General features: G+C 44.9%; 1 protein-coding gene across 1 annotated transcript in view; it reads right to left on the bottom strand.

Moving 5' to 3' along the window:
• The window catches only part of cacna1c (calcium channel, voltage-dependent, L type, alpha 1C subunit), a 112378-nt gene that overhangs the window by 73359 nt on the left and 15630 nt on the right, over positions 1-23389 (bottom strand). The gene's annotated exons all lie outside the window — the stretch shown is intronic.

Genomic DNA, 23389 nt, shown 5'->3' with positions numbered 1-23389 from the left:
AGACTGCAGACAGATGCTATCACTTCAACGCTGAGCACTTGCAAACCACACACGCATACACACACTCATAACATTACGTTGCTGTTTGTTAGCGAGAGAGACAAAGCTGATTTCCACAAAACTTCGTCGACGGTTGCCAAGGAAGAATGCATTCAAATCTGCTGGGAAACCTTTTCACAGCAACGAGACGGGACATTTTTGAGTGAGCGTTAATGACAACATTCAGGCATAACCGGCAGCCAGTCGGCTATTTAATGCCGAGCCAAAACGCTGTTCAAAACTGAAAACTCAAACGCTCCAATCAGACGATCCCAACAGACACCTCCCTCCTTGTATCCTTGACGTGTGTCTGCCTCCATCTGCTCGTCCCGGCAGGTTTCCAACCGGGTGGACGGCGATGATGTCATTATCGGTCCACTAACTGATGCTGACACCTGATCAGATATGAATTAACATCACAAACACTTACAGCTTTACTTCCATCACATGCTTCATCTCCTTCACTCCCTCTCCATCCCATCCATACGTCCGTCACAGCCTCATTTCCTTCTCGTTTACCGCTTTTTTCGCCATTTCTCTAGTTCTGTCTTGCTACTGACTGTCAACACCGCTGAGAAAGTAGTCTGTTTCAAGCGCAAATAAAATATAATAAGAATAATGATAAGCTTGAGGGGGCATAATGGAGTTCTTCCAGCCTTTTGGCGAGCAAAGTGTGATTGTCATTTCCTCAGTTCTTCGCATGACATGCCGTCATTATCGCTGTCACCGCAAACACTGCTTTTAAAGCCGATACTATTTTTATCCAATTCATGTGCCATCTCGCACGGGCACAATGAAAAGCGCCTGTTCTTGATCTGTTCCGCGCCGGTTAGTCTCCGTCGACATCTGACGCGGACGACAAAACCCGCACATGGGCGGTGCCGACTGTTCAGATGGGATCTATCACAATTGTACATTCATAAGCTTTTTTGAGTGTCAAAATTGTCAAAGAAACAAATATATATATATATAAATATATATATATATATATATATATATATATATATATATATATAGAGAGAGAGAGAGAGAGAGAGAGAGAGAGAGAGAAAGAAAGAGAAAGAGAGGGGTGCCTTGAGATAAGTAAAGCAAAATGTTTTTCCCCATTGAAATGAATGGAAATGCCATTGTGTTTCAGACCCAAAAAAAAAAATTCAGAGTAATTTCATAATCAAATAGAATGGAAAGAATTAAACAGTCTGATGTGCACTACTTGGCCACCGGGGGCAGTATAATACAACCATAGAGACACAAACGAAGAAGAGTTTCACAACTACTGTCAGTGACTCAGTAAGCTGTCGTAGTATTTTTTTTTGCAGTGGATAAAGAATACATGCATGTGAGTATTATTATTTTCTCTATCGACATGCACTGTTTGTGTTCAAATATCTGTTGCTTGTTAGCATTCAATTATGTGGTTGTTTTAAATGGACAATGTGTCATTTTCTTAGTTTTCTTTCGTTTGACAGGAAACTTTAACTGGGAGTGGCAATGAACAGCTTGAAGAATCTTTTTTTGGAGCTTGTTGTGAAGCGAGTTCCTTTCACTGCCACCAAACAGCTCTAATATCGCACATTTTCAAGTCAAGGCAAAAGATTTTCACGGTGCTTAAAATGTTTTTTTGGCTGTGTTGTACTGTGTCACATTGGAGCTGCACGGCTACTTTGGAGGATTGCACATCAACCACCCGGGTCATAATCATAAATCTTGGTGGAGAGGTGTATTATGGGACAAGAAAGCAACTTTTGCAACCTTTAGATTCATGGCAGTGTGCATAAACACCGCTCAGAATGCGCTTGTGTGCACATAAATAAACCTGGATATGTTCTGTGCGGCCATTTTCCGGACCAAAGAAGTCACCTGAGCTCTTTGGAACGCTCACACAAACACACTCATTGAAAGACACACAACCACCCATTCACTGCAGATGTACACAATGGCAAACACACGCATGCACCATGCATGCAATTTAAACAAAGATCAATACATGCTTAAACTAGCTGAGCATTTGTTCCTAATGGCGAACGGTTGACGGTCTATTGTCAATTTCCCGCAAGCACGCACACAATCAACGGCCGCCCCGTCTGCAACAATCGAGGCCCAAGCTTCCCGTTTTGCCCCCGTCGACAAAGAGACGCAGGTTGCGTGTTTGCTGTGAGTGAGGTGAACGGCAAAATTAACGCGCCTCGTTTGTGAACGCCACGGGGATTTATTCAGCAAACGTATCACAGATGCATGAGTGGCGCACAGTCAAGCGCTGAAGGTATGTGCGTGTGTCTCACGTATGGATGACAGTATTGGAAAACTCACTGTGGCCTGCACTTTGTGGTTTATTTTGTATTAGATGATGGCAGACTTTTTACACTACAAATTCTAAAGACCTGAGCTGACTCCACCAATCGAATTCCTTCTTCCATCCCTTTATATAAAATCATACAGCAATGACATAAATACAGATATTCTGTACTGGAAGTGCAACTCCTCTTTTGGCTTCTCAGTACGGCGGTCACCAGCTAATGAGATACATAGAAAATTCAGAAGTATTAATTCAAGTAGCTTGCATTACTGTTACTGAAGTTATGAAACTGGTGCCAAAATGAAGGCAATACCGTGACTAAGGTGCTCGGACATACAGTCCATACTACAAGTAGTATGACCTAATTACGAGCAGAAGGCAGGCGGAGGCGAAAGCAAGTGAGAAGCGGAGAAGAGAACCACAAACAAGTCACGAGAAAGTCCAAAGTGAAGGAAGAGGAGGCGGAAGGCTTGTTCACGCCAACATGACCTCCCGCGCACACGTCGCCACGCACACACAGGCGGCAGATATTAATAGCTCCTTCTTAATATTCATCTGCAGTGGCGGGATGGGAGTCCAGAGTAACCCAGATAGCAGCCGTCTCGCTACCCGTCCCGCTCGGCGTGTGCGCCAGGACTGCTGGCCACTTAATTGCAAGACGACAATCGATGATGCCGCAAAAAGTGCTCCGCGAGACACTTTGGACTCTGGTAAGCCTTTGAGCTTTGAAACACGCCGAGGTCCACAAAGGCAGAAGAACCTAACAGACACGACGGGTGTCATGAGCAAGTGTCCCAATACATTTGTCCACATACCAAGCGGTTGAAAAGCAACTCCCTATTTTTAAATCTTTATAAATGTATTTATTGTCTTTTTTCCCTCTATTTTAGAGTTGGTTTCTTTAATGTTAATATTAATTACATTTAATTTACTCCTGCAGGTAAATTCACTGTTTATTTATAAATCACGAGATGGCAAGACCCCACCCTATCTTGGCGCACTGCTCACCATGCATACCACCACCCGCACAGTTTTAACCTCTCCGTTCCCAAAGTCTGGCTTACTTTTGGACGATCTTTTCAATTTTCTGCACCAAACGACTATCGTTTATAATCGAAACTCACCTCATATATCCCAATATCGTTTAAAAAGTTGGTGAGGGTTACTGTACAAAAGATAAATGTTTAAACAGACTTTTAGTGTGAAAGCGTTACAGATCCTGTATCTCACATGCTAACATAGCGACACCAGCACGTTCCCTCCGTTCCATCTTTGTCTTCCCGTCCGCCCTCCGACGTGTGCGAAGGGCACGCGGCGTGCGCCATTCGCACGCCTTTCCTCCTCCACTAAAGTAATCGCGCACATTCTCTCCGCGTAGAACGGACTCTGCGACCTTGTCAAGGTCGTCACCCTCCGAGCGGCATCAAAGCAGACTTACAATGTGAGCTACCGTCGCTTTGCTCCACACAGGTGCCGATGACGGAGGGCCGCCGTATTTGCATTCCCCCGATTGATTTCGCAGAAACACGCGTCGACGGAAACTAAAGCGTGGAGGTTTTCCAGTGCCTCATTGCCAGCTCGTTCTCGGCCTAAACAAACACGTTCACTACGTCCCGGGGTGCAGCGGGGTTGCCGAGGCGACCCGACGCTCGGCTAAACATCAAGACAAATAGTTGACTTCATAACGCGCACTGCCGCAAACACTCATTTAGAATGGAACAGCGCCATTAGCATTTGAAATGACCCTAATAATCATAAAGTCGTTATGAAAAGGGCACCCTGTAGAATGGAGAGAAGTCTTTGCCTCCTCGACGTCTGAATTGTAATTTTTAGAACCAGGCTTAGAATTAGGCTATATTAGTGTGAAATGAACCCAAACCTCGGACCTTCTCGGTCTTTTACGCACTCTTTCCTCATTTGGTTTCTTCATGGAGTGGTGAGTGAGTCTGCAGTAACATTAGTCCATGAGGACTTTTTTTTTTTTTTTTTTTTTTTTTAACGTAATGGAATTATTCGGGTTTTTCCATGAATCGTTTCAACCCTAAAATTTAACATTTTAAGGGTTCTTCTTTGAATTATGTACTACCAATCCACGTTTCATGGAAAACAGGTTCAGTAGTTTTTGTACGTGCAATAGTAGGTTTTGCAGTTTTTTTTAATACTGTGTGAACAAATGCAGATGGCCACAATCAAATATTAACTTATCGGGAGAGGTGAACAAGTCTTGTATTGTACTTCTTGTCTGTAGGGATGAGGATCGGAATTTCCAAGTGTTAAAGGGGTACCAAAAAATAAAAAATGAAAAAAAAATCATAAACAGTAAATCCATGTGCCGATGTGTGGTTTCTTGGAAACAACACAGTTAAAATGTCAAGACGAGGATTTCAGATTGAAACTTGGCTCTGACTTGCGTCTCCATCCGACCGAGCCAGGAGGGAAAGACTGGCGTTGCATTCAAGTGCAGCGGAGCCACCACCGAGTTTCCTCGCGTTGGAAAGAGGAAACAGATGTACACTCGGGCCCGCCTGCAAACGAGGACGACTGCGCTACACACAAACAAAACGCAGCACGAGGGCCACTGCAGCGAGAAGAAAAGATTCGCAAAAAGACAAATGACAGTTTCGAGAGGTCATGAGCAAAATGCTCATCTGCAGACCAGAAACGTGGAGTCAAGGCGACGCCATTTTACCACCGAGTCACACGTACAGCATGGATGGAGCCAGTGATCTCCAGAGGAGTCGTGTTTCGGCGCAACAGCACACACGGGAGCCACCCGACATTCACATCTCGGCTTGTACGCACACACACGTACGTAAACGTGCACGTCGAGGGCCTCCAAAAGGTGCACGTGCACGCCTAAGGTTGTGATGAAGCAATGAGTCTGCGGCACCATAAAGCGCTAATGAATGCGCTCTCATAGCTGAGCAGCAGAGGGCTCGGTCTCCGAGGGTGCGTTTGGTTTATGACTCAACACATCAGGAGACACGTGCAGGCCCATGGGAACGGCTACAGAGCACTTTTCATCTGGGACACTCAGATAGTGGATATGAAAAAGGCTCCTTTCAGCAAAGTGCGCAGCAGGCCACAAACGCAATCAAATACGATCAAATTGAAGAGCTGTTTTAAAGGTCCTATAATATTGTACTTTGTAGCGACAGAATTAAATAGAATGCAAATAATTAAAGTAGTTGGTTTTTTGGGGGGGACATTTTTTTTTTGCTTCACTTCAACGGACATTGCGCTGCTACTTCTGGTGTGTGCGCCTTGGCCACCTGCGTGCAGTATAATACAAACAAACCAAAATTTTGCATTGTTTGTTAGCATTAAGCTAAACAGACTTTATGAAGACAAACCGACGTGTTTATTTTCAATACGTTTAATACTCTTTGTTTTATGTTTAGTTTGACAGCAAGTTTTAACTATTCGTGTCAATGAACAGCTTAAAGCGTCTTTTTGGAAGAAAACTGCTGCTTCTTCAAGTGAGTTGAGTTCACTGCCAAAGTCAAAGCAAAAGGGGAAAAACAAAAAAAAAAGTCAGAATAACAGCTTGTATCTCAAATAACTCGTCTAAGTCAGGTCACTCTCATGTCAAGGCACCACTTGATTCATTTCAAAAGAACGGACTTAGAACTACAGTAGATGCAGAAAAGTAAGCCGAGTCTGGGATGACAGTTGCAGTCACTTCAATTCACACGTGGCTCTAATTGGTCAAACAAGGGCATTAATTCAGTGGCGTGTGTCAACTTCCCATATCAAGCGCGCTTATAAAAATGTTTTCATGCATTCGAACGTTCCATTTTCCTTTAAACATCGCATCCTCTGAGATCAAATTGTTATTTAAGTTCATGTGTCGGCCTGAGGGTCTCAGTTGGGTTGTAATTATGAAATTGAAATGATGATGGGGGGGGGGGAAATAAAATAAAAAATGCAGTTATGAATAAGAAGGAATGGAGATGAGATGTTGGTGACGAGGGAGTTGGAAGTGCGACCGAGGAGATGATAATGTTACTGGATGATGACTCATCCATAAGTCGGCCTCATACGCAGGCACAGTCGTGAATGCGCACTGTAGTTATTTTACACACACTGAACAGTCACCAGCCATGCATTAGCCTGATCCTGATTCCCCGAGACGCACGCGCTGCGCTCTGGCAGCTTGTTCCTAATGAGCCAAAATGGCCGCTGCCACGCCGCCGTTTCCAGGCCAGTGAAGGCGGCGGCCCCAGGGGCGGAGAAACTGGGCGAGAGGAAGGATCACAAGGGCCGGATTTAAATGGAGCTCATTAGCTGGGGGTGGCCGGGAGAGGTCCCAGCACGCTCAGGCGACACACACACACACACACACGCGTGGACACACAATATGACAGTTGCAATTGGATGAATGGCGAGGCGGCGTGTGCTACAGATGGCGTTTGTGGTTTTGGACATTGTTCCCCCTTTGCCCTGCCCTCTCCGCTTGTCCGCCCACTCAACATATGTCCCAGTTATGCTCTACCGCCATGCTGGTGCCACTCAGTGGTCGTACACGTGGGTGTCACCGAGCGTGCCCCTCGTCGCTCCCGCTCGCCATGATCATATTCTGACGCCAAAAACCAAAACACTTCACGCTGCCTTTTTGATGACTGTTGCCCAGACCACACATATCCCAGGCGGAGTGAAAAAAAAAAAAAGAGGGGGGAAAGGGAGGAGCTGTGCTGTAAATCCAACAACGTCAGAAGTAATAACATGTTTGTAAAGGAATTACACATCACATTTGACGTGTATCTGCTCTATATAATGAAGAGCATAGAATACAATGGTGCCTTGACATACATGACCCGAGCGCGTATTTCAAACTACGACATCGTTTCAGCTTCGGCTAACCAGTCAGTGCAGCTTCGTGCTAACGGACAGCATCCGTGTCACATTCAAGCAACAGACATTTGAACACAAACAGTGGAGCAACACATCTCCACATAATATAACAATACTCGCAGGCATATATTCTTTATCCTCTGCGAAAAATGACATATTACTGCATCTTAGATGCAAGGGTCCTGTTGATGCATTCATTCAAATTGAATGAATGCATATGAATGCAATACTACTTTGAGAAAGTCATTGAAATACTTACACTGCCATTACATTTTCAACAGGGTAACTTGTTATTGTAACCGAGGGAATTTGCAACGTCGTCTTCCCAAAACTGCGGATGACACTAATCACATTCAATTGCGCAGCTGTACCTATTGTTGTGGCCGATGAGTAACAAACTGACTTGTCGTTTACCGCTCATGTGCGAGCCTTGACTGTAATGCACACACTCACACAAACACACACACACACACAAAAACACACCCAAGGAACAATTGTTCTGGCAGGATCTTTGAGTCATAAATAGCCGGCCATGAATTCCAGCGAAGGGTCTCGCTGTAAACATTTAGACTGGGGAAGCATCAGCTCATCGGTCACAGACGTGCTCCGTGTTCACCACCTCGCATTTCTTCTCATGTCAGCGTGATAGAAGACACACACACACAGGTGGAAGCATTTATGCGAAGAATTCCAGAACAAAAGTGGCAAAAGTGCAAGACTGGAATTGGACGCTTTTGTGTACAGTAAAAGGCTGCAATACCGGGAGACCACGTGGCAACTTTTTTTTTTTACCCCCCCCCCCTTTCCTCCTAGTCGGAGAAAAAGGGAGCCATCGTATCTTCAAAGCACGACTACTACTACGACAGCAGGAGAGGAGAGATCAAGTCAATAGAAGTAAAACAGAGTGGAATGATTCGCAAGCGCGTAGGAGAATATAAAATTTGAAATGGTTCCAGAATAAACGGCTTCATAAGTCTTTTTTATGCCATCATGTTCCCTCACTTTTCGGGGTTGGATATATTCAGGACAATGTGCCAACTTAGATCCCCCCGGGTCTTCTTGTGCACAGGCAACTTTTGCTGTTGTAGCAGAGGACAGCTAACATGTACAGTGGGCAAAAAAAGTCGACACGCCCACTGTCCAAATGTAAGGTTTTGCTCATTTAAACAAATGGGACCAAGATAACTCATTTCAAAACTTCCCCCCCCCCCCCATCATTATTGTGACCTATCACCTGTACAACTCAATTGGAAAAAAAGACAAATCATCTGGTTGCACAAGTGTGCACACCGTCTTACAACGGCGATCAGTTCAGAATGAACCAATCCCAATTCAAATTCATATTAAATGTGAGTCAGCCCACCATTGAAAGTGTCGCTGATTTACCCCAGATAAAGTTCAGAGGTTCAAGTAGGCTTTTCCGGACATTTTTTTTTTCTTCATTTTTTTCGCTTTCGAAAAGAATCCTTAAGGTTTTGCTTGTAAAAATGTAAAATAAGCCCATTGATTATTACCTTTGACCTCTAGTTTCGTCAAGCATAACAGAACAATAGTGCCTGATGTAAAGATGAATTAAAGGAAACGATCAAATTGGAACACCCAAAAAAGATGACAACCAATAGAAGAGAGGAAAAAAAGAAGAGATGAAGAACAAGAAGAAGAGTGATGGAGAGACGGAAGGAAAAAGAACGAGTCCAAGTTTAGCTCTCCCCTGAGGACTCCTCTCAGGTTCCTCGGCTCTTTTCATTGTCCTCCTCGTCTCCATCCATCACAAAATAATTAACTTGCTATAAGTGAAATTAATTCCACTAATTGGTTTAAAAGGTATTTTTGGACAATGACGGCAGGAGAGGAGAAAAAAAAAAAAAAAAAAAAAAAAAAAAGATGTGATCGAACCCCATGCGGCCTCACAATTATTATTATTTTTTTTGCACTTACATTTCTCCTTTAGACTGATTTAATATAACATATGCTTGCACTTCCCCTCACACACACAGACACTAATTACACAGAAGGAGGGTGGGGGGTACGAACGAGTGAGGGAGGGGCGGCTGTGAAAAGGTCCTGCGGGTGAATTATTCATCTGCAGCCATGACACCCGAGGGCGTTCGACCTCCGCGTAAGAGAGAGAGCGAGAGAGAGAGTGTCTACATCAGCACACCATCTTGAAGTGCAACACGTGGCTGTCACTCACAAACACGGACTATGCTGTTACCATGGAAACCCCAAGCTTACTAATCATTTCCAATGGAGTGGGGCGGGGGGGGTGGGGGGGGGGGCATTTAAGTACATTTAAGAGTCTGTACTGGAGTTGAATCAGTGAATTCGACCTGAGGTACTTTGTTGTAAACATATGCACGTTTAAAAATAATAATAATAATAATAAAAAAAAACGGCACAATCCTTCCATTAGCTGTTATTAAATTAATAACCGGCATCATCCTCTTTCGCCGCTAATACGCTATAATCGGCTGTCTCCACTCGGCGGCCTCTCAGAGCTCGCGCTCAGCATTAGCGGGCCCGCCCGGCGACCACTCAATTATTTAACACGCACTTTCCTCACCGTCCAAAGTTTGGTGCGTCTGAGCGTCACACACGGGGAGAAATCAATGCGGGACGGAGGGGAGCAAAACTGTTGGCGAGCCGTCTAAAAGCTTTAATTAAAACGTAAATGTAAGTGATTGTTTCGTGCGCTTAGCTTGAAGCCCCCGCCACTTGCCAGCGCATTAAACTGCGCAGACAACAACTCGATTCATCGAAAACTCCGCAAACTTTGTCATGGTTGTGGCAAACGTTTGCCGGGTTGCTGCTTGTTGCGGGGCGAAAGTTGGACGCGGACGAGGAGAGGCAAACTCACGTTTGTTCTGGAAAAAAAACAAAAAACATTCTTTTTATATATGTTAAACCTTAGAGTGACCTGTTTGACCCCCACCCCCCCAAAAAATTGGCATTCATCTCAAATGAATATAATGATTGATTCATTGCAGCTTGTCTAAAATCATGCCCATTTTTATTGTTACGGCCTCTTACTTGACTTCATCCCAATCATTGAACTTCAAACACCTTTAAAGGTATCGTTTTCGCCAGCCGCGGACGCGAACGGCATAAAAGAATTGTGACGTCTCCTGACTTTCTTTGTGCGCCTTCCACTTTGCTCGCTGCTGAAATGAACCAGGCGCTCCCAAAAATAACACCTAGCGAGTGATGCTTGGGGCTGGGGGGGGGGGGGGGGGGGGGGTCGGTAGAAGATGCGAAGCACGCTAAGATGATAGAAAAATACTGTATTGGAGATATACGGGCGGCGAGGTGACAAGATGAGAGGAGCATAAAAATGTGCGACGGCGGCTGATGCTGCCTTTCATGAGTGAATTTAGCTTGCTTTGAATATAGTCAGCCTGCTGATACACGATCTGACGCTCCCGATGCACGAGGGCCACGTAGCCACGCTCGGTGAGCTGCTGTGGCTTTTCGAGAGACTTCTAGAAATGGGACTCTTACTGGCCCTGATTGCGGCTGTTGTTGTGCCCATTGTTCTCTCGTCCCTTTTGGCTTAGTCTTGCCGATGTTGATTATAATTGTTTGAAATCATGAACATGCTCAGTGTCTTCACGCAGAGGAAGATCATTAATTATTAATAACAAGAGAATTAAAGCTATTTCGCCCAAACCTGTGATTTCAGCAGTGTGTATCAAACTGGTAGTCCTTTGCATTCATCACCAAAAACGAAAAAGTAGCTCTCAGTTCCAAAAAGGTTGATGTAGATGCAAACTGCAGCCCTAATAATAAACAGATACATTGTAAAACGATCACTTTTTATATTTGCTGACTTTGGCAACTTAATGCTAAGAATTAAAAATGAGCCAAACAGAAATGTCCTCGGGTTCCATTTTGAAATGGAAAAGTGGGCATCTTCTGAAAAGGCAGAATTGTGACTGCAGCTCATTGGCTAGCGTGGGCGTACCTAATATTGTGCCTAGCAAAGAAAGAGACTTCATTCAACAGCGTGCTGGATAGGCCGTACAAATAAATTATCGCAGCGACGGCCAACTTGCAGATGAACGCGCTAATGAGCAATAGAAATTCGCTATATAATTACGCACACAGGTTGCCCCCGCTACACAAACACTCCATCAGACACGGTGTGTCTTCTCCTTCCCGTGATTCAGGGGGCCGCCGAGTTCTCGCTGGTGCCCTCCATCATACGTGTTCATCAGCGCCGTGTGGCGCCACTCCACATTCATTAGTCCTTGATGAAGCCATCCATTAGGAGGGAAGTCTGATTGCCACCAAACAACAGCATTGTGTGTTTGCCTGCACGTGAAGTTCATCTATTCCTCTGTTCGTTTTCTGTCCACAGTGAATACATTATGAGTCTAGAGTGGATGTAATTTGCGGTGGGCTAATGCGGGGTGGTCATGCGGGCAGACCTCGTCGTGCATTACAAATCACAGCAGCTGGCCCTCGCCGTCCTCAAGGTGACATTTGGACAGTTTGCCTGACAAAGGTGGGCCCTTTTTTGTTCACATTTTGGGGGGGGGGGCGTGGACCACTTCATTAGGTACACCTAAAATGAGATCCGATACAAGAGCAAGAGGGGTCACCAAACTTTCTGAACCTGAAACTTACTTCCTGGATACTGATTGATGCGAAGGGCTGCTCGTATCGCACACACACATATTTCTGAAACAACACATCTGAAAATAATAATTCATGATCGTCATTTATGAGAAGATACTGATCCTGTAAATGATTTCTCATGAAACAAAATAATACGCAACACTTTAAATCAAATCGAAAATAACCAGAGCACAATGTGCACAACAACAGTTGCATCAACAATAGTAAATTGCTGCGTTTCTATAAATCTCTGCAAGTGTTTACGATGTCCCATCACAGGTGAGCTATTTTTAGAACAGGCAAATACAGAGAAAGACATGTAAAGATGAGCATTAGTATCTTTGTAATAGCCTTGATCTTGTTTTTTACAGTGTGTAAAGTCAAAGGTCGAAATGAGTCGGGTTAAGCTCAACGGCTTCCTCAATATACTTCGCAGCAGCCTGCGGGCCGCTGTTTGCTCAAGGCGGCATTACCTTAACAAACGCATGCTTTAATTAGATGATCTGGCTATAAATAACCTTATCTCATGTCCCTCTTTGCACTGGACATATGTGTGATAAGACGCTTTTTCAATTAGCCATCCACAGGCTGATAAGCTTCGGACAAGGGACCCTCGCACCAGGACATTTTTCTTTGCTATGTTTTTTTTTTTTTTGGTAAGGATTTTGAAATAAATAAATAAAACACAAGCGTTTGGTTACCGTAAAATCAACTGGTTTCTATGGAGACCGGCAGCATCTGGCTCTGAGGTCACAGTGGGAGACCCTTACTTGACATTCACGATTGCTGCGTGGAAGGCCGAGGCTCAGATCGCACGGCTGCGAAATTAGTCGAGTCACTGACAACCATCCTCAATTAGGAAGTGAAAAGGCGGCGATAACGGAGGCGAGCTGGAGGAAGGAGCCTTGCCGAGTAGAACCGCGCCTGACCTTGTCACCTTGACGGTAAACAAGCCGGACGGAGATGCAGCTGGCGACGCCGCGTGCTATAATCCCCTCTCACGGCGAGAACAAAGTCGCAGCCGAATGGCGCCGATCGATACTGGAAATTGTGAGCGCTAACTAAGCTGGCAGCCCAGTGAAAGGTTTTGATTTAAAGAGAAGCCAGACACGCTAATGATGAAACACACAGCCATGGAAATAAGGGAAGGCTTAATTGCATTGGAAACTCATAGCATTTTGCCACTAGCGCTTTACATGTACTGCATATAATGTATATAATAAATGTGTATTTAAAAAAAAACACATCGCTTTGCCTTGTATGTTTAGCTTAATGATAACAAACAATGCCAAGCACCCAAGACGGCCTAACGCACCAGTGTTGTCGTGTTATAACCCATTAAGCAATCGTGTAGACAGACAATATAATACAATACATGCATATAGTCTTTATCCTCTGCAAAAAACAACTAATATTACTGAGCAGTTTTCTTCGTATATTTATGATGTAAATATTATAATTCCCCCTGGTGGCCAAGTTGTACACACTAGAAGAAACCACACAATATCAATGGGCATATAAGCGTGAAATCATGATGCGCAAACTGTTAAATGATTTACATTCTATTCAGTCATGTTAGGAAGGCAAGTTTACATGAAGTGCAATACTGTGTAGTGCAGTTGTTCTTATTAAAAACGTCTTTTGGGTGTTTGGAAATGATTCATGATATTGCCATTCATTTCAATGGGCAGAGATGATTTGAGCGTATACCGCTAAATACAATTTGATTTATTGGCCAATTGGGCAGTGATGATTGAGCCCGAGGAAATCTGTCCAGCAACAAGATGCTACAAAAAAAAAAAATTACTAGCCCATGTAGCGAGCTAAAAAGTGAGCTTGTTGCAGTTGAGCGAGCGCTTGGCAACAAACTAACACTTTACTACCCTCATCATCTTCATCATCACCAGCAGTCCCGGGTGTAAAGACCATAAAAGGCAAGGTGTTGTTACAAAGAGAAGACGAGAAGAGCAGAAGCTGATTTATCATTTCCAGGCCGCGACCTGTCCTCCCTGACAGCGACGGGCTGCCTTGACTCAGCCCCGCAAATTACTGCCCAACCTCACAGGCCCAGCGTGACCTCGGCCTATAGATATACGCCACTGCGCGCCCCATAAAAGCAACGCAAGCTTTTTTTATTTCCTCCCTGCCTGCAGCATTTAACACCACCGCTGTTCACGTCACATTTAAATGGGACATCCGCGTCCTTATCGAGTCTGTCTATTCTTGAGAGCCCGAATGTGTGACGGTCCCATATCACACATTGGGACACCATCGCAAGCCTCGCTCGCTCTTTTCATGCACGCGGCCTTCTTCCTCCTAATAAATGCCTGCCTCCGCCTTTGAAATGAATAGAAACGTCCTTATTCTGTGCCAGCATCCCCACCCAAAAACAAAATTTCCAAATCTGTTTTTTTTGATAAGGAAAATAAGTTTTACAACTGCTGTGATTCAGTAAGCTTCTGTAATATTAGACGTTCCTCGTAGAGGATAAAGAATATATGCCTGCGCGTATTGTGATATGGACGGTCTACATGTGATACTTGACCATTTGTGTTCAAATATAAGTTGCTTAAAGGGTTAAAACAACAGCGACTGTCGATGCTAAAGTGTAAGCCCGTAAACCGCTGCTTATTGTGAAGTAAATCAAGTTGAATACGAAGCTAAACGTGCAAACACTTCACAGTTCGCCTAAGAGGTGCGTTCAGCGCCAACCCGCAGCGTGTGTGTGTGTGTCAGTGAGCTTGTGTGACAGGCGGTTAAAGGAAGCCTGGGTGATTAACTCTGATGACCACCAGATGCCCGGTACACACACACACACACACACACACACACAGATGCGACACAAACACAGTGAGTGAGTGAAAGCAACAGTGCAAAAAATAAAAATAAAAAAAGTGCATACATGCCGCATGCGTCTTTGCCTCCAAGTTATCGTCGCGCAAATCTGTATGCGTGCTCGCAATGTTCTTGGAAGCTTCCGATCAGGCGGCCAATCAGATTGCGGCAGCGGAACCGGGGCTCAGACCAAAGGAGGCGCTGCCAAAAACGAAAATCAGCTATCAACTCATATATAATAATCCCAAAGATAATGGAGTTATATTTAGCTCAGATGGAAATCACAGGCTACATGCTCACGGTAGGAATGCACTATCGTCATATTTAGTTGCCATTAGTCCAAACTGGCAGCCATCAAAGCTACTTTAAGTGCAAGACTTTGTCCGACTGCTCCAAGAAATATAAACAACTAAGACAAATATGTACATAGCAACATCCGAGCGAATGCGTAGTAAATACTCCTAAAAGGCAACAAGCCATCTCCAAATGACGCCATGAAGTCCGTTCACATCCCACAGCGAGGACGCTTACCCAAATGAGGCGGCATTTGGGAAAATTAAGACTTTTTTTATTTTTTTTGTTTTTTCTCGCTTGATGAAGCATTCGGCGGCGTTCCTTGACATCTGCGCGCCAATCAGCCCTGATGCCACGCGACTTCACTTCCTGCGTCGTTAACGCTTGTTCAGCCATTAGCCGAAATTAGCAAAGGCGCAAGTTTAAAAAAAAAGAAAAGAAAAAAGACATTAGCATCAATTTGCGGAAAGTGACAAAACTGCTCAATCGTGATATACTGTGTATATAAACACACCACGACACACCACTGTTCATATTTCTGTGATACAAAAAAAAAAAAGACCAAAGTAAATCGTGTCAAAAATGAGACCTGTGACCTGTGATTAATTCAAAAAATAAACAACAGCAAAATGGTTGTACAAGTGTGCACACCCTCAAGTAGCTGGGGATGTAAACCTCGTAACCTGTTCACGATTTCCTCCACCTTTCCAATTCCAGCTGAAGAAAATCAAAGCTGAAAGGCCACAGTGAGAGATGGGACGCTTTCGATGAGAGATGGGACGCTTTCGATGAGAGATGGGACGCTCTCGATGAGAGATGGGACGCTCTCGATGAGAGATGGGACGCTCTCGATGAGAGCTGGGACGCTCTCGATGTACAAAACGTATCGGCAAATTCATCAGCGGCTTCTTACGCAGGCTGCAATTGCTACTGTAAATAATAAATGTAAAAAAAATGAAAAAACCAGCACACTTTGTAGGATAAGTGAGGGAGGAGGAGGGAAGGGAAGAGACCACAGTGGGTTTGTAACATCCGCCATCAGCATCAGCAGCAGCGTTTAAGTGGCCACACAAAAGCAACAGTCAGAGACTGACAGCGACCACAATGAATTTCCCAGCAAGTCACTTACACACCGGCGAAGTTCAATATTTGGGGTTTTTTCCCTTGCAAGAGGTAATGAACAGAAAAGAAATAATGTCATGACATCACCCAAAGACGAAAACAGTGACGGGCGATACCACATTTCCTTTACGATTATAACAACACTAATATCGACATACAGGGGGTATAAAAAGTCTATACACCCCTGTACAAATGTAAGGTTTTTGTGACCCTTTGAGGCCGTTTTTCGTCAGGTGAAACTGGGGTCTTAGTCGATGTGTTCTTAGTTCTTTGACCACAAGATGGAGCCGAAGCAATAGTTTTAACGAATAGTTGCGTTTTGAATTAAAGAAGGTCCGTAAATAGGCGAATGTATGAACACCGAACCAAACCTGTGGGGGTTGATTGTACCACAGTTCCGTTATCGACATTTTCTAAAAGGGAAAACGGGAATATCGGTCGGGCCGGTATCGGATATTTCCGTATCGTCCAATCGGATTGTCTGACGTCATCCCTATGCTGCTCACGGACACTAGGGTGCGTACTTACTTTCTGGTAATTGTGATATGTGATATGATATGTGATTATGCGTCGAGACTTAGATAGCTAGATTGGGAGGCAGACACACGATGTTCCATTTGCTCCCTCTCTTTGTTCCTCCTCTCCTGCTTCCCCTCATCGGAACAAGGTGTGTATTTAATGTGGCGTATCCACGGTAACGCTGCCCGCCACGGTGAGGTAACGTCATTAATCATCACTTTTATCACACTGCGGGTCGAAGAAGAAGAGAAAGAAGAAGGAAAAAGTCCTCTCACATCCTTCTTTTTCCCTCTCTCTCTTTTTCGGTTGACATGACAACAGACAGCCATTTGTTGCGCCGTCGCCGTTCCTAATGACATCACCGCGGCCGCCGGGCCAGTACTCCCCCAAAAGCTGTCTTTTCCTCCTCTGTTTCATATATTGAACACACACTCACACGAATAAAAGCGAGATGTAGACGAGAGAGGAACGGCCACGCCCACACTGTCCTCCCTCAAACTCATTTCCATACTGGGTGACTTTGCTACACACACACACACACACACACACGCACAATCAATTTTATTGCAAGGAGAACATTTTGTATTCCACAAGTTTGCAGAAGGACATCGGTGGTATTTGCTGCCCCTGTTAATGGTTAAAGCGTCTCTTTAAATACGACCCTCCTCTGCAAACACACACACACACACGCACACGCACGCTGCAAAAGGAGTCCAGTAACAAGCCTGTTTTAGCCATTAGAACTCCAGAGTGTGAAAGTGAGTCTGGTCTTTTGGGAAGTGGACCGCTATGCACACACACACACACACACACACACACGTATGTACAGTGTAGTCTGCTGGGAAACGGTCTGTTGAGCACTCACATCAAGACTGGCCTAGATAGATGGGCTGGCATGGGACACACGCGCGCGCACACACTTGTCTTTTTACACACTCAAGGACACTGTGCCGGCCTACATAGTGGGGTCATTCTGAAGCAAAATGTCTCGCCTGTCGTAGAAGATGAAACAAAAAAACAAAAAAAGAAGGCAGGAAAAGAGGAAACACACTCAGGGAAATGAAGCAATTTGGCCGTCCTTTCGTTTAACCTTAGCGTTCTCCCGCCTCCTCTCCATCCCGGCAGCCCCCGGTCGCCACGGCAACGGGCAGATCGGGACAGGATGCCATAAAAGTGCTGTCGCAGCAGAGCGCGCTTGCGACCCAGAAGCCGACAGGCAGAAATCAGCCTGTAAAAAAAAAATAAAAAATTGCGCGTCGCTCGTTAAGTCGCACGGTGTTCAAAGAGAGCGGCCGGGCGGAGGCGCCTTTATGGCTTTTTGTCGCCATGGCGACCATTCCGCGCCATCGCCCAAAGCGGCCCTAATTGCGTTAATGATCAGTCAGAGCGCTCGGTGACATTTGCTCATGTGGTCGCCGCGCAGTTTACGGTCCACACGTCCAACTTTTGCACTTCATTCTACTTTTGTTATTAACGTTGGCTGCTCACTTTTATTTGAACAGAAATGTTAAAACCAGCTTTTAATCTATATTAAATGACAAAAATGTCTGATTTGGAACAGTTTTAGTCTTTAAGAGATACAGGGGTGCCTTGAAATAGGATTCATATGCCATTAATTTATTTCAGCATTAAACAACACAAATGTAAAAAAACTTTTTAAAAAGAAAACCAGCACTCTTCAATATTGCGTTATATAAAACAGACAGCAATGAAATGATTAAATACAACGCAAAGACTTCGACCATTTTCCCTATTTTTGTATTTTTTGCTTCAATGGACATTGTGCTTCTCCTTGGCCACTTTGGGGCAGTATAACGAAGAGTTTCAAAACTGACTCAGTAAACTGCCGCAATACTGGTCATTTTTCGCAAAGTTGTTGAATATATGCCTGTGAATATTGTTCCATTGTCTGTCTACATGTGATGCGCCACGTTTGTGTTCAAGCAGCCGTTGCTTAAAGGGGTTATAACACCGCAACACTGATGCTATTTGCTAGCCACGAGAAGCATCTTAATGGTTCAGTCTGTATCCAGCTACAGTATAGTCACAACCTTAATCAAACAAATGTGGCTACACTTAGTATGAAAATACTGTTGGCAATTACAATTCAAGAAAGACTGGGGGTTTTATGAAAATTAAGTGGGTATCTCTGCAACGTTTTCCCAAGCTACAACAGTGACAAAAAAACCACACTGCTCTTAATACCCAAAATAAGTCCCTTTATCCAATCTAGAGTGCTTTTTTTTTCTTCTTTTCTTTAGTGGCTAAAAATGTCACATCTCAAGAGCCCAGCTTCCTTTAAGCGGTCCATGAACTTCTCCCTCTGGGTGAGGAAAGTGACAGCGAGTGCTGGGAGCTGGAGGCCAAACAGAAGACTTTTGTTAGCCGCGAGAAGCCATCCAGCAACACCGGCAGCAGCAGACATGCGGCCGCAAGAAGATGCCGGTAAATTGAGCATCATCCCAACGCAGCCGGAGGCAAGAAAACACACACACACACACACACACAATCAAACACTCCAGGTTTAATCTGCCTTGCCTTGTCCCCCTGCAGGGTGTCACTCACTGAGCGGTGTGTGTGTATATGTGTGTGTGTGTGTGTAGGCCCAGGATGGCAGCCAGTGAGCTATCCATTGATGACACGCTCATGCGGCCTCAATGTCAAAACACACACTTCTCCATCAGATCGCTTGCTTTTATTCCCCTCGTTAAGCCGAAGCCTTCGATGGCATTTTGGAGCCTGGGAATGGTGCAACGGGAGTCAAAGTGCATGGCTTGAACGTGCAGCAAATTTAGATAAGTCAGATAAATCACGAAGATAAGCAATCAATGTCCTTATTTTTACAATTATTCAACATTGCATAGTGCAATGCATTCTGGGAAGCGCACGGCCCGCATCGTCCAAGAAAACGGCCCAATTATTCATACTGAAAGGGAATTTCGTAGCTCCTGCTGTAGGCCACGTAAACCTTAGCATTTGCATTTTTTGCCTAATGGGCAAAAAACACGCTTATATGTCGACGAAGTGGATACAAAAGACTAAGCAGTGACATCGCCAACTAGTGGCCTGGAGTGCATATTACAGCATCATGTTTTCTGTAATCAGGGATCATTTTGGCAAGTCACGCTTTTCAAAAACAGTTTTCATCATGGCACATTGTCACGAGGGCGTTCCCCGCTGAGCTTTTTAACTCTCATCCCTCGTCACACTTTCCCGTTAGCCTAATGAAAAATACATTTTTAATAAGGCGAGCGTCTCAGGCCGAGCAGGTAGCTTTGGAGCGTTGGCGTGTGAAGAGCAGTTATTAATGAGGACAGGGGGCTCGTCATATATTTTTTGCACAGCTCAGACTTTAGCACAATTCCAAATACACGTTTGAGGATCCTTTGACGATCAAAAGTTGCTTCAAATCCTTCTGCAGCAAACGCATCCAAGCTGCATGCTCACGAAGGAACACCAAAGCGCCCAAAAAGTAGTCGAAAATGTCTTCAATCGTGCACTGATTAAGAGCTGCGCCTCATTTGTCGCATCCAAATGGAGGACGGCGCTTTGAACGACGCCTCAAGCCCGCAAGGTCATTTCCACCCCGCTGACCGAACAACGCGGAGAGAAGAGCCGACGCAAAAGTGCGTCGCCGCTTCCTCACCCGCTGCCGCGCCATCTCCTCCCCGATCCCGCCAGCGTGGCACGCAGATGTGCGGCCGGCCGTCTGATTTGACGGCTCGCGCCTCCGCATCGGATGCCCGTCGATGCTACAACTCGCCTCTTTCCGTCACGGCCTCCATCAGATTGAAAAGCAACGTAGTTCCGCTTACTTTATGGTGTTACTCGTAGGAAATTCCAACAAGGCAACACAAACATTCGCTCTTTACAAAAAAAAATAAAATACTTTTGGTTGACATGACGAGTAGCTTCAAAACACGACATGGGCAATATGAAATAAGCGATGTTAAAAATGTACACAATGCACACACAGTGGTACCGTGACCATGCTTGTGACCTAAAACAAATCTTTTTTTCCCTATTGAAATGAACATAAATGCCATTTAGCCGTTGCAGCACCAACTTGTGCTCCACCAGGGGGCAGTATATATATACACACGTGGATATTAAAGAAGACGACGGTCACAACTGCTCAGTAAACCACAGTAATAGTAATTTTCGGAAAAGGGTTTAAGAATATTTGCCTGTGAGAATTGTGATACTGTCTGTCTACATGTGTTGCTACACGCATTGTGTTTAAATATCGGTTGTAGTACAGTACCAAAGTGTGTGGCCAGTGAGCGTAAACACAAATTAACCTGACTTAAAGACCGTGTTTATTGTGCTTAAAACTATTGTTTAGTGTTGAGGGGCCACAGCTTCCGTCTCCTCAATGGGACCGATAAATTGCTTTTTCGACCTCACTTTTCCCTCACTGTGAGTCCGCTAAAGCAGTGTGACGGATCCTTTTCAGTGGAAAGAAGAAGAAAAAAAAGACAAACAGCCCTCTCACCAAACAATAAACCCGCAATGAACCGCGGCAGATTAGAGATGGAAATGCAACGACAAAAAAAAAAAGACAAGAAAGAAGACGGGTGAAAAGGTGGAAAACAAAGCAAATGGTCCACAGAGAGGGGACGGGCTGAAGACGCTTTGTGAGATGAGAGAGGAAGGGTGGCGAGGGCACAGATGAGATGGAGGCAAAGAAGTGAGGGGGAAAAGCACGGCTGGCCATGAATAATATAGACGGCTGCCTTCCCTCATCCCTCAGCTCTCAGACGCACGAGGAACAAACGCACGCAAACCGATCGCACTCACGCTTGCTAAAATGTGGCGACAAAAAAAAAAAAAAAAAACGTACACGGGGTGCCGCAAGCGCGCGCTGCAGCGCCTCTGGAGGCTGACGAGCTGCATTCTATATCAATTATAACCTCTTAAAATATTTTGTTTTAGTGCGCCGTTAAGAAAGTAGACCTTGTTCCTGCTATCACTTTGCTGCAAGACAGAGCAAGATGTCCGTGGCTGGTGGGCGCTAGTTGCATAAGGCAGGTGATAACTGCCCGTTCATGTGGAAATATGGCCTCGCCTGAGGAGGAAGAGGCAAACACTTCTTGGAATGCATTTGAACTGTCTCCTTGCATTCAAGTTTTGATTAAATTGGATCTCTCATTCTCTCGACTAAAGGGTCAACATTTTTCCCTTGAGATTTCCGGGGACATAAGATGTGTGTTGCCTTTATAAATATATATATTGCTGAATCTTAATAAAAGAGAGCCATGTTGTTATTTGCCGTCTACTTCGGGATTCACTGCAGGTGACCAAGCATGAGCGTACACACTACCCAAAAGAAGAGGGGGAAAAAAATAAAATAAACATATGAGATAGCAAGTCATCATTTCCACTGGCGGCTTCTGGCGGATCAATACAGGAGGCGAGCGTGCGTGTAAGATGCGCAGCAAAGATTAGGACGTGCACACACAAATCAAAGACGCACACGCGTACGAAGAGGCCGTAATAGCACAACACGAGGAATGAAGACGGAGGCCCGATGGCCGCAAAGAGCAGAGGACAGGCTCGGGATGGATTTCCGATACCACGCCGGTGGCTTAAGAGAGTCACAGTCACGGATAATCCTCCCCCCGACACTCCGTCCCTCCATTCATCCTTTCACGCTCTGCCTCCCTCCATCCTGGCGTCACCTCGGCCCTGCACGCCAGTTTGCATCTTGCATTAAGAGCAGCTGTTGTTGAGTCCCGCTCTCAAGTTGGAGCCGTGACGACCCTCCGAGGCGCGACGAACGTCTTTAACGCTGATTGGCCTTTCGTCGCTCGTTACCTCCGCCACTACAGCTGCTTGCACTTGCACCTCTCGCTATGACAAAACAGCTCCCACACACACACACACACACACGAGCCTCCTAATACAAAACACTGGCCATTTCTCTCAATTGATGCTAGCCACTCAATTAGAGTGATTATCCCATTTTTATGGACGCTTTCAAATCATCGTAACAGAAAACGGTCAAGTGGAAAGGAGTGGCCTCTTCGCCCATGAAGAATCAAACATATCAAGGTTGATACACACACACAAAACAAAAAAAGATACTACCTCTGTTATCTATTCCAAATGTGTTTGTGTCACATCCATAAAGTGAGGGAACACCAGAGTGAAACAGCGAAACAAACAGTTTACAAGTACAATTCAATGACTTGTTATTGCTAAATCAAACTTTGAAAAAGCTGCCTTTATTGTTGGGGAACAGATGGGGCCTTTTCAAAACTTTTACCACAAAGTTAGAAGCACTGAATTGTCCAATATGAGCGTTTTACTCAAAAACAAATGTGTTAGCATTAAACTAGCGGATGTTAAAGCAAAGTTACATCGCAACAACAATGTGCAATTCTTTATTTTACATTTCATTTGACTGTAAACTTCAACTTCTTCACGTCACAGATGGTTCTAGTTCTACGCACACGTCAACAGCGCGACGTACACGCTAAATGAGTGACGCAAGAGCAAAAATCTTCCAAATAAAGGGAAAAGAAGCACCAGGCGGTGACACGGATACACTGGTGACGCGGAACTGTCAATCGAGCGATCTTAATGAACGAACTGTCCGTGGTGCTGAAAGCGCCACGCCAACAGACTCCAAATGCCACAGCCACTCGTCCTCAAAGAGTCGGAAGGGAGCCCTGGAAGACTTCATCCTTACAACTGATGCGACGGCCCAGGTGTGCGACGCACACGGCTCACTTGGGGTCCATCTGAAGCGATCATGTCTCGCTGATTGGGAAGTCGATTGATCAAATAGGACCAAGCGTGAGTTTTTCC

The sequence above is a fragment of the Phyllopteryx taeniolatus genome, chromosome 22, assembly GCF_024500385.1.
Source record: "Phyllopteryx taeniolatus isolate TA_2022b chromosome 22, UOR_Ptae_1.2, whole genome shotgun sequence".
NCBI lineage: Eukaryota > Metazoa > Chordata > Actinopteri > Syngnathiformes > Syngnathidae > Phyllopteryx > Phyllopteryx taeniolatus.
This window is presented reverse-complemented; position numbering and strand designations above follow the sequence as displayed.